Source organism: Plectropomus leopardus, chromosome 14, assembly GCF_008729295.1.
Source record: "Plectropomus leopardus isolate mb chromosome 14, YSFRI_Pleo_2.0, whole genome shotgun sequence".
Classification (NCBI taxonomy): domain Eukaryota; kingdom Metazoa; phylum Chordata; class Actinopteri; order Perciformes; family Serranidae; genus Plectropomus; species Plectropomus leopardus.
The window spans coordinates 22,907,645-22,920,400 of NC_056476.1; positions in this window are offsets into that span (position 1 = coordinate 22,907,645).

Below are 12,756 nucleotides of genomic sequence, written 5' to 3' on the forward strand. Positions count from 1 at the left end.
AACATGACATTTTATCATGTTTATGGATCTTTTTTTACAATATACTACACTTTTTGTGATTGTGGATGGCATTCAATGCTTTGATATTTTTTCATTGTTTTTGACGAAATACTATATTATGTTTATTAATGATTTTTGGTGACAAACTAGTGCATGAGGTTTTTTCATATTTTTGAGGACATGCTTCACTATAACGTTCTTTTGTGATATTGGAAGATGTACTATTTTATGATATTCTATCATGATTTTTGATAACATACTTCACTATGAATTTATTTCATTACTTTGGTAGACATACTATACTATTACACTTAATCAAATTTTTTGAACCACTATAGATTGCGGTCACACAATATTGTGTCATTCAAAAATTTGTTAAAACATCATTTTAAAGCTCGTTGTTCAAAAATTGGTTAAAACGTCATACTATAGCACGTCTTTCAAAAATCTTTAAAAATGTCATACTATAGCATGTCATAAAAAAATAGATCAAAATGTCATACTATAGCATGTTTGTGCGAAAACTGATCAAAACGTCATATTTTAACAATTGATCAAAATGTCATATCATTCTTTGTCATTCAAAAATTGGTCAAAATGTCACACTACAGCACTCCCTTCAAAAAATGGTGATAACGTTACACTACAGCATTTATTCAAAAATTGATCACACTGCATATTTCAGCATGTCATTAAAAAATTATCAAAATGTCATACCATACCATTTTGTTCAAAAATTGGTGAAAATGTCATATTTTAGCATGAAATGTTTTTCTATAGTATGTCATTTAAAAAATTCTTAAAAAGGGTCATACGCATGTTGTTTAGGATATCACAAAAAAAATGTTGTATAGTATGATACTGATAATAACTTGAAAAAAAAATAGTATGTAGTATGTCAAAAAAAAACAGTGTGGAATCACTGTAAATAGTACATCATTACAATTGTTAAAAAAAAAGTTAGTACTCCATTTTGGAAATCACTCACAACATTAAAACTCATAACACATTACTATGTCATAAAAAAAGTTATGAAGTAATATGTTAAAAAAAATCAGTATATCACACCATATTTTTATAGTATAGTGTGTACCAAATAAGTCATCATATAGACATTGAGAAAAAAGTTATTTCACTGTAGACAGTAAATATCACAATTATATAGTATGAAAAAAAAAATCTTTTTTATAATTTGCCATATAAACAAATAGTAGTAATAGATTTGAAAACACCATTAAATAGTCACACATCACAGAAAACGTGACAGTAGAGACCCCTTTAACCCAGACAGTGCGCAGACATAAACAGAGTGATGAAAACCACCGATGATAGTTAGAATTGTTAAAATATGTCTATTTAAACGAGTGGATTTCAATTTATCTGCAAGAACAAATTCAATGGCTCGGTATTTGCAAGCTTGGTTCTTTTAGTTACTTAGACCTGTACACTTTCTGTTCTGTGTATATTTATTCATAGAAATGTTTCTTTTAGAACCTTATCAAGACTTCATACAGAATTAAAAACCTAGCAGTAGGACCAAACCGTCTATAGCCACTTTATTTGTCACACTTTGACAATATATCAATTCAATACAAAAGCTCGACAGTAGCGTCTACCATGTTCAGATTGTGTTGTTAAATCCAGATATGTTTTATACTGAGATCATAGTTAAAGGTGTTGAACTGGACAATGTTAAATCAGGCATTTCTATTCTCTCCCCCTCTATTTACAGTCATGAGGAGGTTAAATTAGAAAGACCTTTGAAAAACATTCAGTATCAGTACCATCCCCAACTATGACCTCAATGCTAAAACATACAGTTTAATTAACAGCATTGACCGTAAAGTAAAGTAGTCATACTTTACTCTATTTTCTGAGTCATTCTAGAGACTTTTATTACACTGAATGCCTTTATTATTATTATTATTATTATTATTATTATTTGAGAAAGCAGCTCTGAAAATAAAAAGGTTTATATACTGTGTTACATTACTGTTGCTAATAGTGTGTCTGCTTATGCCAATGACCTGTAGATGTCAATGGTGACGGTGAGAGCAGCTTGCAGACAGCAAAGTTGTACAAAACACGCCGATGCTCCTGAATTCAGCGTCTCTGCATGAGGACGTTTTTGTTGTCCGAAAATCATAGCAGGACAAATGCCACGTTTTTGTTGTTTTGTTTTTTTTTCAGATTGAATAAAGCTTTTTGAACAATGGACAGGCTCTCCTGTGACACTGTTTTGCTGTTTGACTCTCAAACCCCTGTACGTTGCAATACAACAGCTTGTTATCGGGTGTTTAAAACAGGATGAAGGGAGAAGTTGAAACAAAGCTCAGACATATTGTAGCACAGTGTGGTGAGTGCTTAGCTGCACCATCAGCACTATGTACCAAGTGCAGAGCTGATCCCTGATGGGAGAAAAATGATCCCAGTAAGGCCATAAAGAAAGACTCCAGTCTGCTTTTTAACATGATGGAGAGCAGCACCAGCACAGCTGGCACCCGAGGAATATAGTTTGCTATCACTAGCAAATACATACTGGCAGCTGCTCAAGCCTCTACATGTAGACATATTTACAATGCAGGGATAATCCTGCTGGGGTCTCCATTCACCCTGTCAGAGCTTATGTGCAATAATGACCAGCTCACTGTACATAATCCTCCTTATTACACTACTACTTTACCAAAGTAAGCTGTATTGGTTTGACACAAAATATTTATTTAAAATGATTTTATTTTTTTTAAACCGGCACTCTTCAAGGCTTCTTACACTTATAAGCAAGACCCAAAAACATAAAAGTACCTGTAACAGAGTCCCTCAAATTGAAGCAAACGCTGCCTGTTAAAATGCAGCCTCTAATCCAGGGGTCTCAACCTCACATTACCACTGACAAGGTTGTTCTCTTCTATAATGAGAACTCCAGCTTTTTATCTTTCTCCACCTCTTCCACATCCCCACTGATCTGTATGTTTAATAGATTCATGCAGCTTGACATAACTTTCAGTGATTGGCAGATCAGAGCGAAAGCAATTGCATTAAATACCATACAAAAATGACTGTCCTCCTCTCTTAAAACCTCCTGTCTGCCCTAGCAGCCTGGTGGTTAACCCTTTGAGAGCTGAGAAAATTCCCTTAATTTCTTTCAAAAACAGTGGAAGAAGGGAATGAGCAACAAAAGCAGAAATTACCCCTAAAAATGCAAAAAAAATACTAAAAAAGTGAGAAATAATTAAATACATTACAATACAATTATTATTGAAAATAAAATAATTAAAATAAAAATGAAAATGGAGGGGGGAAAAATCAACAAGGCAAACAAGACGTTGAAAAAGTGCTTTAAAATGTATAATTCTGTAACATAATTTAAAATATGTAATTATATGGTTTTCCCTAGCTTTTGAGGTTTTTTTAAACCTTAAATTTTTCCTTAGCTTTTTTGAAAATAAATGTTATAAATCTACTAATTTCTTGCAGTTTGTGGAACATTTCTTACCCAGTTGCTTATTGCCTTTTCCCCCATGTATTTTTAAAAAGAAATGCACAGAAGTTAAGAGGTTTAAATACCTGTGAAAGGCATCTGAAAGCAGCAAAAGAAAAGGGATGGCACTCCAGGTTTCAAAAGGGTTAAAGCACACCACATAACCGTCAAGTCTCCGATTCTCTCTTGCCATCTTTTTCTGCCATTGTTGCCTGTCAAATAAATACAAATATTTTAAAAAAATGGCACAAACTGTCCTCCAGGTCAGCCTGTTCTTTTGGTTTAGAAAGGCACTTTGGTTCGAGTGTGCTTTGGGCTGTGTGACCATAGAAACCATGGGTCATTGTAACTGTGAACTCACCAACTCCATTGTAGAAGGTCAGGGAAACACAACCTTGACAAAACAATATGTTCTGGGGCAAATAATATCATACTCTTGTCTCTGAGTCATTCTGGTGTACTGCATTAGGATTATCTTTTACATTGCTGTGCAGGAGTCTGTGTTTCTAAAATCTCTACAACTGAGGTGCAAACCACTGGCTGCATGCAGGGGCGTAGCCATCATCTCAGCAGACTGTTCAGGAATAAGCCGACTTTTACTGAGTGATTTATCAGCCTCTCACATTCAATTGCGCCTCTCCTTAGCGGCTAAAGAACCAAATAACCACAAACAGCCACAACACAGCACCCGGGGACCCAGTCAAGTTCTTTAAAATTTTCAAAATCAAATGTTTAAGCTGCCTAGTTCTGGTTGAGTGACACAGAATGACCCTCAAGCATCTGCAGGGTAAGCAGCCAGATGATTAAGTGCCCAGTGGAAATTAATCTCAGAGTCGTCTTTATCCAGTTATAACCTGTCCTCACCTGTGAAGCCTCAGGCTGATGGTCAGTGCTGCAGACTGCTCTCTGTCCTGACCGCTGTGTGCTGCTTTCTCCCTGCTCTGTCTATTGCAATAATACAGATAATTAAGAATAGTAGTTGTGAAATAGCTGTGGAAATTAATCTCAAAGTCACTTTTATGCCATAGATATGTTTTCTCAGCCAATTATAATTTCTCCTCACCTGTGAACAGGGCTGTGGGAAGACGTTTCTATTTGGGGGTGCTGAGTTTTTTTCTAAAGGCATATAACCCCTTTATATTGTAACATTCAATTATAACATGCGCCACTGCAATATGGATCAGAAATATGTCACCACACACACTCACAAGAACAGCTTACTCATAGTTTACTCGTAGTTTTAGAGGTTAAGTCAATCACAGCACTGCACACAAATCCAAAACACAGTATTTTAACCTCAAAAGGTTACCTCGCGCAGACACACACAAACACGCACGCGTCCGCGCACATACGCAGACACAAACAAAAAGTGCCTAGTAAAAAAAAGTGTGCTAGTCTTTAAACTATTATGCGCCTGTTTTGTAAAAAAACAAAACAAAACAAAACAAAACGGGACCATCAACACACTGCGCACAGCAGACAAGAACATACCCAAATTCGCAGTTTCAAGCGATCCTAAAAGGCCAACTTGCACAGTATAAAACAACAGCCAAACACATTTTTGCAGCACAATTATCCGCGTAAAATAACTGCGCAATAATGGTGTTAAACTGCACGGCGGCAGCTCATAACAGAGCAGACACTGCACCATGGCTGGATTTATGCTTCACTTATGTTATTCCAAAAGTGGCTTAGAGCTCAGAGGTTGATGAGAGAAAGTCACTCATAAGTACAATAATGTCCAAACTGTCCAAGCTGTCTGTGTGCACACTCATCAGCGACACGTGAGTGAGTCTACAGCAAGCCGACCTACAGTAGCCTACGGAATACCCGTTGACCATAATACGTAGCCTTATTTTAATAACTAGTGATTATTAAGTGTTTCTAATTAATTTTAAAAACTCCCTTAAGTCCTATGTCTTTGAAAAAAAAATCCTTTATTTTTTCATTTTAAAGAGTGTTGTGATGTTAGCCTTCTCCAGCAGAGGATGCTGCACCCCTATGTCCCACGGCCATGCCTGTGAAGCCCTTGCATGACCACCAGTGTTGCCTTCTGGTCCACCTTCTCCTCCCTGCTTTTTCTATTGTAGTATTAAAGAATAAAATATGCGTGCAAAGCAACAGTGAGCGCACACTCTGCGCAGAAATTAAGGAGGAGTGGGTCTATCCCTAGCATGAAGCTAGCTAGCCAGCCATGGGTAACAATAACAGTATTCATGCTCACAGAGCTATATTGACCTCTAATTAATTTGACATCACTTAGCTGACATTATCAACAGGCAACAGCATGACTCAACTTACACGGTTTGTTTAGAAGGAGTGCGAATTTTTTGCCTCTCGCTGGTAGGTTTGCTGCGCGTTATTTGTGGTATTTTAGTCAAAACCGACAGTTCAGAGCACAGCTGCCAGCGCACGTCTCAACTGCGTCACGTGATCACAACAACACAGCACGTGTACTCCGCTGCCCAATCATGGTGCGTTTCAAGACCGCTCGGAAAAACGAGGTACGACATGTTACAAATGAATTGAACGGTTGTAAAAAGTGCGAAGGACAGAGGACACAGATACAGGAAGTGCGGGGGACATGTCCCACGCGTATCCCGCTTCCGTTAAGCGCCTGACTGTATGAATAATGGATGAAGCTACCGTGATGTCACCCACTGGTTTTGGGTGACACCAGGGTAGCTTGGACTGCCATATCAAAGCTTTTAGCTCGGCATTTCAGCTGTCTCCAACGAGGTTTTATGAAGCCAGAAATCCACATTTGGCTGGAGCTTATGAGGAGCCAGAGGTGGATCTGACTGAGGGGTCAAGGACACTATCAGCAAACAGCCTGTCATTCAAAGCAGCCTTTAAAGTTATGCATGGCTTTTAGCCTTAGAACAATGAAAACCAGTAAGCTATTAAAATAATAATAATAATTATAAAAAAAAAAAATACAATTGTCATGAATGGAGAAAAGGAGAAAATAGCTAGCCAGAGAAATTAGCTGTAGAGACCAAAATAATTTTTGTAGCAGCCTGTAAACATGTTCATTTCTGCAGTATTTTTATTTGACTCGCTTCCGGAGCCAGCCTCAAGTGGCCGCTAAAAGAACTGCAGTTTTTGGCGCTTCCCACTTTGGCCTCATTTTTCAGCTTGGAGATTGGTGCTTGGTGCAAAGATGTGATGTGGTCAGATGTAACAATAAATCTTAAAGATTTTGGCGCCATCCTAGTTTAAGTTTGCTCTTGTCTAGTAATGACAAATTTAAGCTTAAAGACTGAATTAAAAGTAGGCTAACCGATATTGTTTTACAGCCTGTAGTATAGTACATTGAGAGCCGAAGAATATCATCTCTTTGCCATTTCATTTGATGCATGTTATCAACTTAACCTCAAAATACATCAGCAAATACTGTTTGCAATATGTCAAATGATCATCCTCCTCACTTGTCATCAAGTGTAATAAGTGAGGACACATAAAGTGAGGAACTAAAGGAAATTGTATTTATTTTGTTAAATAATTGTTGGGTTTAGCTTCTCTCTTAAGTTGCCTGTCGTTGCTTTAAAAAGCTGTTGCAACATTAAATACTGTTTAAAGAACAATTACTATCGGCATAAAAGCAACAGAAATTCCACCGTTAACAGAACAGCTACAGCTAGGACACAGTGACACCTTTTCACAGGTGTCATTGCAGGTTTTAGTGTGATGCCTCATGTACGGGTTTATGCCAGCGTGTGGAAATGGGCTCTTTTATCTCGAAACATAATTCTTGGATTGCAACACTTCTTGAAACTGAGGTCAGTCTGAATGTCAGTGAAAACTAGTCCAGCATCTTTATAAGCACTGTTTGATTTCCTCATGAATGTCTAGAGACTTGTACTCTCCTTGCCCTTTTGTTTCCTTGTTTTGCAGCTCTTCCATACTCTCTTTAGGAAGTCAGGCTCCTCACTGAGCCATGGCACTGCTTTTATCTCTATAAAATGTATCGATCACAACACAAAATTAATTTGATATTTTTTCTTTTGTCATGATTGTTTGCTCTGCCTGTTTTTAGCTGGATTTATGTCTAGTGTGTGTTTTTTCTTATTCCTGTAAGGGGCAATAGAGTCAAGGGTAGTGAAATACATACAATTAAAAAGACTCCTCAGCTTGCGTCAAATCTGCAGTTAAGCACAGCAGGGATTCTAACACGAGAGTCTCAGACACCTTTTAATCTACCTCCTACAGCTTGCTACACCATAAAGACTGACGTCCTAAATAGAAGTAAAGGCAATGCATTAAAAAAACACCTTTTTAGAGAGACTGCAATTCTTCGTCTTAATGCTGTTTAATATGTAAAGAGAAAAATAACAGGCTTCTTTGAATGAATGTTGATCTTTAAATTATGAAAGCAGCAGGCTGCTTTGACCCTGTAAGAACTGGATGGGAGGTTTTCTGCATCGGGCTGAGGACATGAGGTCAACAGCTGAGGTCAGTAGTAATGTGTAAAATAAGGAGGACTACAATCACGCTGATTACAGAGTTTGTGGTGTGTAGTGCGGTGGAAAAACCTCTGTAATAACAGCATAAATCCTGCCTCTGACAAACTCAATCGGTAGGATTAGTTAATCTGGTAAATGTTTTTTCCCACTTTGAGAATCTCTGTTTTTTTATTGTGCATAATCCAATCACAAGAACAGATAGAAGTTGTCCAGGACACTAATGTTGGGGTGGGTAAAGGTACTTTGTCACGCAGCCCTGCTGTATGATAGAACATTTCCTGCCTCATTTGTAACACAAATACAGTCTACAAATTGGCCCTTAATTATTGCTCTTTTCGCCACAAGGAGATTAAATTTGTCAAATAATACACTTTAGAGACTTAATAGTTTAAATGAGGCAATTTGAGGATGTCAGGGAGACCATTGTTTCCTCTTAAATTATCTGTCTGCTGAGCTTTAATAGGGTTTGGTGGGAAGGGTGATGGGTCGTTGATTAATTGACTGTCGAGACTTTTAATATATGAAATTAAATCAATCAAATAAAGATTTGACTTTTAAGCTAAACAATGTTTTGTTTCCTATTGCATTATAGTTGTCAGTATAATGGTGTATTTTGAAACACGGTTCAATAAATAGCATTAGCAAATAAAGCAAACAATATGACTTCTTTAAGACAAGGTAGCCATCTCATCTGCCTCTCGTGTCTTTAAGAGGATTGTGGTGGGGACACGGGAAAATGAAGCAGACAGTGTGAAGCATAAGTCAGTTATGTGTTTTTTATATGACTAGGCCTCTACATCTTTAAATATTCCATAGGCTATGCAATGCAGTCAAATAATATGAAATGTGTTGCTGTGAGCTTTAAGTAAAAAAAAAAGTCTTTGTAATTGCTTGGTATAAAGTTTTTACATTAAAAAAAAAAATCACAATTAATCAATTATTTGATCAGTAATGTTAACAATGATCTTTGACGAAAGGCCTTAGAACTTATAACCCTCGCCAAGACACACTTAACTGAAATAAAAAAAACTAGTGGTGACGAGGGCCAAATGTCGCATCACCTCGTTTCCTTTGTCGCAGACGGAAAGTTCGACTTGAGCACGTTGCAGGGACTACAACTGATGGCCAACAAAAAGAGGTAATTACTCTTCATACCAGCAGGTGGTGGTAGTCTGTATTTGTCATTTAAAAAGGGAAACAGGAAGACAAGATTATTTCAAGATGTCAGACAGCCAGTTTAGCACATTAAAAACACAGCCCAGTGTTGAAAGAACAAATCATATTTACCGTCCACTGTCAAACAATAACACAAACTGTTTCAAACTCTTTCTACTAAAGTGCGTAATGGCTAAAAATGATTCTAAATTATATGACAAGTTTGTCTCGATCTCAAGAATTTTGTCATTTGTGTGTGCTTTCCTCAAAAATCATGTCAACACGGCAAACTAGTGCTAACAGTGTGGGGCACTGCAAAAACTGGGGCAACAGAAGTTCACTGGCAGCTCCGCTTTGACCAACAGCTGATTGTCGGCTTGGTGTGTCAGGGCCTTCAGGGGGTAATAGCGCACCGTTGATGCACTAAAAGTGCTTGTTTTTGCCACTGACAGGTTCAGATTGTTATTTTAAGTGTCTGACAACATTTTGAAAAGGACTCTACAGAGAAATAAATAATTAATTGTTTTTCTTTTCAACGACTTAACATGCAAGACCTCAAAACGAGACTCCTCCCTGGACAATAAACTAGATACACAGTCACATGGTTTTATGCCTCAGTCAAGTTGCACTTACAGTTTACATCCATGTCTCTGAACACAGGATACTTCACACCCCTGGCAGCACAGAAGGTTTATCCGATCAGCACAGTTTCAAGGTGGGCACCCATGGTTCTTGAGTTATGGCCAAAAACATTTTTAATGAAGTCACTATGACCTCATTAAACCTGACCTTTAAACTGAATCAGTTCATTCTTGAGTCCAAGTGGATATTTGTGCCAAATTTGGCACAAACCTCAAGGCCATCTTCAGATATTACATTCACAAGAATGAGAAGGATGCAAGATCTCAGTGACCTTGACCTTTGAACACTAAATTCTAGTCAGCTCATCATTGAGTCTACTCTAATGTTTGTGACAAATTTGAACAAATTCCTTCAAGGCATGGCATTCACAATGTCACCAGAATCTAATCAGCTCATCGTTGAGTCCAAGTGAATGTTTATGCAAAATTTGCAGAAATTCTCTCAAGGGGTTCTTGAGATATCACATTCACAAAAGGTTTCTAAGGACGGACAACCTGAAAACATTATGCCTCCGGCCTCAGCTATTGCCGACGCAGAGGTGTAAATACAGACCTGATCAAGCTTAAGGCAAAGAAAATTTTACTTATTTATCAGTCACTTGCAATAACAATCTGAGCCTATCAATGGCAAAAACAAGGACTTTTTGTGGACGTACATTGACGATAAATAGAAGCGTGGTTATGTTGCGGCCTGTTTCCCGACTGCTGGCTGCAGCCCTTTGCTTAATATGTCCAATTTATAGGGTCCAAGTTAGAAAAATAACCAGAGTTGCCCTTTGAATCACTCTAAGCTTAACGCCGAGGTTTAACACGAAATGGGGTCCATTATACCAGTTTCTTAAATAGCTGGTGCACAGACGACTCATTTGTTTTAATGAGCTCCACCACTCTAATCCATTACTGCCAGCTTTTACCAATACCACTTTGTGTCAATGTCTGCACTGCCAATAACTTTTAAAGCTACAAACTAGAATTCTAAAAGTAATAGAGATGTGGCAAATAAAGATTTAATCCTGCATTTTTAAGCCCTTTTCGGTTTTTAAGCATCAAATTATAATGTGATTATCTATTTTAGTAAATCGAATTAACTCGGCCCCTATTCAGTGCAGTAGACGGACAAATGCAAAAACAGTTATTATATAGTAATTTATTAATTTTGGAGAATGTCTTCTGAAGGGCAATTTACAGCTTTTACCAGAGCCATAGTACAATACTTTATAATTACAACATTTACAGGTGCAGTTCAGTTTGTCCTTTTACATCAAACAATGGACATGAGCTGTGAGGGGAACACAGAATTAATGCATTTACTGTAACACAGGTGCTGAAGACATAGCAAAATACTTTTCATTGGCCAATATTTACCTTGCTTGTTGACTTGGCCCACAGGAATGCATTAGTCTTCATCAGTCGCTGGGCGCCGTGACACACACGTCAACTCGTCATTGTGTTACAGCAGAAGGACTGACAGGATTGCCAAATACAGTCAAGCAAAAGCATCAAACAGTGACACATATTGTTGTCATTCACCAAATTATCAACACCACCACGTCTGTGTCGTGGTGTCGTAGATATACTGTTTATAACTGTCCCGGAACAGAAAAAAAGCAGACTTTAAACACAGACAGTGAAACACCATGTGTGTGAAAATGAGAAGACCCCAAACTGGTCTCAGCTTCCATTCACATGTGGAGCAAAAAGCAGTTTGTATTCAAACTTTCCTCTCAGACTCATTTGTATTCTGCAACAGTCACCCTATAATAGAAAAGATAAAATATGCAAATTTAGGAACGTAGAGTGCTTCGAGATGGCAATTTGAAGGTTAAGATTGATTCAGCAATATCCACTATGTTTCTATATCCAGACAAAAAAAAAAGGAAAAACATTTTTTTAACAAGAAATGAATTGATAAAAGGTTACTGAAAAAGCCATAAGAAAAGAAAAGCCTCAACTTCACTGTCTCAAAGCGCTCTTTTAACAGAATGGAGTTGTGAACAAAAGGAGAGTCCGCAGAGCAGCGATTTCAATAGTTCCCGGGGCAACGGCTTATTACAAATCTTCAGCAATAGTAAAGAGTTGAACCTTTGAATGTTGCTGAGGGTGGCTTGTCTTTAATCTGGTATATTCTTCTGTCAAATAATCTCCCCAACCTGCGTCACGGCTCTATTTACCCATCTGCTACTCCACATTAAAGGCCACGGCAAAGGCCACATCTGATTTCCTGCATTGTGTTGCCACAAACTGCACAGAATAATTAATGTCATTAATTTTTGGGGTTGTTCAGTGTCTCCTTTCTTTCTTCTTGTAATTAGCAAAAATAAAGTTAAAACCAGCTGATGTAAAATGAATTTGTTCTGGGTTTGAAGAAGCATGTTCATGAATAATTTATAGAGCCACTTCCAAATAATAAATAAACAAATGAATAAATAAACAAGCAGGCAAGCAAACATCAACAAACACATTTTCCCAGTAATTTTTTTTCTCGTATAAATGTCTCTGATGTCCAGTTCTGTGATATTTTTTAAAAATAGTCAGGTTCTTTACCACACTGTTGTTGTCAAAAGGATGTGGAGAAGGAACAGTGTGAGGGTTCTGCGATAGAACAAACACATGTGGCTCTCAGCTGTAGACACCTTTGCTACAGTCAAACTGGTCACCAAAGTTTGTGACGTTAAGTCTTAAGTTTGGCAAAATATAGAGATTTGAATCCTCCTTATCATCCATCGTCATAGACAAGAGACATCCTCATCTGTCTATGAAGACATGGCACATGTGCACGCTGGAAAGTTGTCCTCCTGTGCCATGAACTCTATCTGATTCCTTCTCAGTATTCTCACTCCGTCATGATCCCTCCAGTGTAGAAAAAATACATTTTTTAAACTCTTAAAACTAGCCTTTACTCTTCATTTTGCCTCCGGAAGCTTTTTTAGTTCTGTGATGTGCTTAAGCATCCGTTGGGGATTTCAACACACCTCCGGGGTTCTCATGGGAAAAGCCTGATGGACTCATCCAGCTC